The following is a 4,604-nucleotide window of genomic DNA, read 5'->3' as shown; positions in this document are numbered from 1 at the left end:
GTGTGGCATTTACCACCTTTCAGTTTACTGGGGCTGCCTTCACTTGGTGGGAGGCGTGTGAGAGGCGTAGGCCGGTTGGAGCAGCGCCCCTTACTTGGCATGAGTTCTCCACTCTCTTCTTGGAGATGTACCGCAGTCTCGCAGAGAGGAGCCGCGTAGACAGTTTGAGTGGTTGCGATAGGGGGATATGATTGTGTCACCGTATGAGTCGAGGTTTTCTGAGTTGGCTCGTCATGCCATTTGGATGGTTCCGACAGATCGTAAGAGGAACAGGAGATTTGTTGATGGCCTTAACTATCATCTCCGTATTCTTATGACCCGAGAGAGGGTGTTGGGTGCTACGTTCGAAGAGGTGGTCGATATCGCTCGTGAGATTAAGACGGTTCGCCGTCAGGATCAAGAGGAGAGGGGGGCCAAGAGGCCTCGAGGATTTGGCAGTTATAGTAGTGCTCCTTCGAGGGGCCAGTTTCAGCATGGTAGAGGCCGTTCTTCCAGGCCTGCTCAGTCAGCTCATCCAAAGTATTGCGGGGCATCTTCGGGCTATGGTCATCATGGATCTCAGCGGGGCCAGTCTTCACTCAGCGCCCTCCCAGCTCAGAGTTCATCTCGTGCCCCGTCAGCTCAGGTTTCTTCTATTTCGAGTGCATCAACTGGTCACTCCGGTGCGAGGGGTTCCCTTCAGTCCCCTTCTCCAGCACCTGAGAGTTGTTTTGAGTGTGGAGAGTTTGGACATGTATGGAGACAGTGTCCTTGTTGTGTTGCTAGCTCATCTCAGCAAAGGGGTCAGCCCTCGACTTCTGCTCCAGTTACCTCCCACCCGTCCGTCCAGCTAGGGGTGGAGGTCAGGCAGCCAGGGTTCGCCCCAGAGGGGGAGGTCGATCAGGGGGCGGTCAGGCCCGTTTCTATGCACTTCCAAGCAAGCCAAATGCTATTGCTTCAGATGCTGTCATTACATGTATTGTTTTAGTCTGCCACAGAGATGCCTCTGTATTATTTGATCCTGGTTCTACCTTTTTCTTATGTGTCATCATACTTTGCTCATTATTTGGGTACGCCCCGTGAGTTTCTTACTTTACCTGTTCATGTATCTACCTCGTTGGGCAATATTATTGTTGTAGACCGTGTGTACCGGTCATGTGTGGTGACTATTGGGGGTCTAGAGGCCCGAGTAGATCTATTGCTATTGAGCATAGTGGATTTTGATGTCATTTTGGGCATGGATTGGCTATCTCCCTATCGTGTTATTATAGACTATTATGCTAAGATAGTCACTTTGGCTATGTCGGGTGTACCGTAGATCGAGTGGCGTGGTGTGACTGATTATATTCCTAGTAGAGTGATATCTTTCTTGAAGGCCCAACGTATGGTTGGGAAGGGTTGTCTTTCATATCTAACGTTTTTGAGGGATGTTGGAGCTGAGACTCCTAGTATCGATTCTATCCCAGTTGTGAGGGATTTTCCCGATGTGTTTCCTGCAGACCTGACGGGTATGCCACCAGACAGGGATATTGATTTTGGTATTGACCAGGTGCTGGACACTCAGCCCATTTCTATTCCGCCATATCGTATGGCACCAACAGAGTTGAAGGAATTGAAAGAATAGCTTCAGGAACTCCTAGATAAGGGGTTCATCCGGCCTAGTGTGTCACCTTGGGGTGCACCGGTTTTGTTTGTGAAGAAGAAGGATGGCACGATGAGAATGCACATTGATTATAGGCAATTGAACAAAGTATCAATTAAGAACAAGTATCCTTTGTCTTGCATTGATGATTTATTTGATCAGCTTCAGGGAGCGAGGGTGTTCTCTAAGATTGATCTCCGTTCGGGCTATCACCAGTTGAAGATCAGGGATTCAGATATTCTTTAAACTACTTTCAGGACTAGATATGGTCATTATGAGTTCTTGTCATGTCTTTCGGGCTGACCAATGCCCCAGCAGCGTTCATGCATTTGATGAATAGTGTATTTCGACCTTATCTGGATTCGTTCGTTATTGTATTCATTGATGATATTTTGGTGTACTCGCGTAGTCAGGAGGAGCGCGCGGAGCATTTAGGAGTTGTATTGCAGAGATTGAGGGAGGAAAAGCTTTATGCAAAATTCTCCAAGTGTGAGTTTTGGCTCAGTTCAGTGGCTTTCTTGGGGCACGTGGTGTCCAACGAGGGTATTCAAGTTTATCAGAAGAAGATAGAGGCGGTTCAGAGTTGGCCCAGACCGTCCTCAGCCACAGAGATTCGTAGCTTTCTTGGGTTGGCAGGCTATTATCGCCGGTTTGTTCAGGGATTCTCGTCTATCACATCACCCTTGACCAAGTTGACTCAGAAGGGTGCTCCATTTGTATGGTCGGACGAGTGTGAGGAAAGCTTTCAGAATCTCAAGACAGCTTTGACCACAGCTCCAGTGTTGGTTTTGCCATCAGCTTCAGGTTCATATACCGTGTATTGTGATGCTTCGAGAGTTGGGATTGGTTGTGTATTGATGCAGGAGCTTAGTGTTATTGCTTATGCTTCTCGTCAGTTGAAGCCCCATGAGAAGAACTACTTTGTTCATGATTTGGAGTTGGCTGCCATAGTGCATACATTGAAGATTTGGAGGCACTACTTGTATGGAATATCTTATGAGGTATTCACTGATCATCGTAGTCTTCAGCATCTGTTCAAGCAGAAAGATCTTAATTTGAGGCAGCGGAGATGGTTAGAGTTGCTTAAGGATTATGATATCACTATATTGTACCATCCCGGAAAGTCCAATGTGGTGGCCGATGTGTTGAGCTGAAAGGTAGTGAGTATGGGGAGTTTGGCATATATTTTAGTTGGGGAGAGACCCCTTGCAATTGATGGTCAGGCCTTGGCCAATCGGTTCATGAGATTGGAAATTTCGGAGCCCAGTCAGGTGTTGGCATGTGTGGTTTCTTGGTCTTACTTATATGATCGCATCAGAGACCGCCAGTATGATGATCCGCATTTACTTGTCCTTAAGGACAGGGTTCAACATGATGATGCCAGAGATGTGACCATCGGTGACGATGGTATGTTGAGGATGTAGGGCCGGATTTGTGTGCCCAATGTGGATGGGCTTAGAGAGTTGATTCTGGAGGAGGCCCATAGCTCGCGGTATTCTATACATCTGGGTGTCGCGAAGATGTACGAGGATTTGAGGCAGCACTATTGGTAGAGAAGAATGAAGAAAGATATTGTGGGATTTGTAGCTCGGTGTCTCAACTGTCAGCAGGTAAAATATGAGCATCAGAGACCGGGTGGCTTGCTTCAGCAGATGGTTATTCCTGAGTCGAAGTGGGAGAGGATCACTATGGACTTTGTGGTTAGACTTCCTCAGACTTTGAAGAAGTTTGATGCTATTTGGGTGATTGTGGATTGGCTGACCAAGTACGCGCACTTCATCCCTATGTGTACTACCTATTCTTCAGAGCGGTTGGCAGGGATTTATATCCGAGAGATTGTTTGTTTGCATGGCGTTCCGGTTTCCAGCATCTCAGATAGAGGTACTCAGTTTACTTTGCAGTTTTGGAGAGCCGTGCAGAGAGAGTTGGGTACTCAAGAGGAGTTGAGCACAGCATTTCATCCTCAGACGGACGGACAGTCCGAGCGTACTATTCAAATATTGGAGGACATATTGCGTGCTTGTGTTATTGATTTTGGAGGTTCATGGGATGAGTTTTTGCCTCTTGCAGAGTTTGCCTACAACAACAGCTACCAGTCGAGTATTCAGATGGCTCTGTATGAGGCTTTATATGGGAGGCGGTATAGATCTCCAATTGGTTGGTTCGAGCCCGGCAAGGCTAGGTTATTGGGTACAGATTTGGTTCAGGATGCCTTAGAGAAGGTGAAGGTGATTCAGGAGAGACTCCGTACAGCGCAGTCGCGTCAGAAGAGTTACGCGGACCGTAAGGTTAGAGATGTGTCCTACATGTTGGTGAGAAGGTCTTGCTGAAGGTTTTGCCCATGAATGGTGTTATGAGGTTTGGGAAGAAAGGAAAGTTGAGTCCGCGGTTCATTGGGCCTTTTGAGGTGCTTCAGAGGATGGGAGGCAGCTTATGAGCTTGCCTTGCCACCCAGCTAGTCGAGTGTGCATCCGGTATTTCGTGTTTCTATGCTCCGAAAGTATATTGGGGATCCGTTTCATGTTTTGGACTTCAGCACGGTTCAGTTGGATGATGATTTGACCTTTGATGTGGAGCCAGTAGCTATTTTGGGTCGCCAGGTTCGGAAGTTGAGGTCAAAGGATATAGCTTTAGTGAAAGTGCAATGGAGAGGTCGGCCCATGGAGGAGGCTACCTAGGAGACCGAGCGGGATACGGAGCAGATATCCTCATCTGTTTGAGGCTTCAGGTATGTTTCTTAACTCGTTTGAGGATGAACGTTTGTTTAAGTTTGGGAGGATGTGACGACCCGGCCACTCGTCTCATGAATTACCGCTCTGTTTTCCCCATTTCTACTTCTTTATGCTTCATTATTTGTGTTTTATGTGGTCGAGTTGATTGGTTTGCGTTTGGTGTGGTTTTGGTAAGAAATGAGACACTTAGTCTCTTTTAAGAAAGCTTAAGTTGGAAAAGTCAACTGGATGTTGACTTATGAGTTAGAGGG

Source organism: Nicotiana tabacum, chromosome 16 (assembly GCF_000715075.1).
Source record: "Nicotiana tabacum cultivar K326 chromosome 16, ASM71507v2, whole genome shotgun sequence".
In the NCBI taxonomy this organism is placed as follows: Eukaryota; Viridiplantae; Streptophyta; class Magnoliopsida; order Solanales; family Solanaceae; genus Nicotiana; species Nicotiana tabacum.
This window is presented reverse-complemented; position numbering follows the sequence as displayed.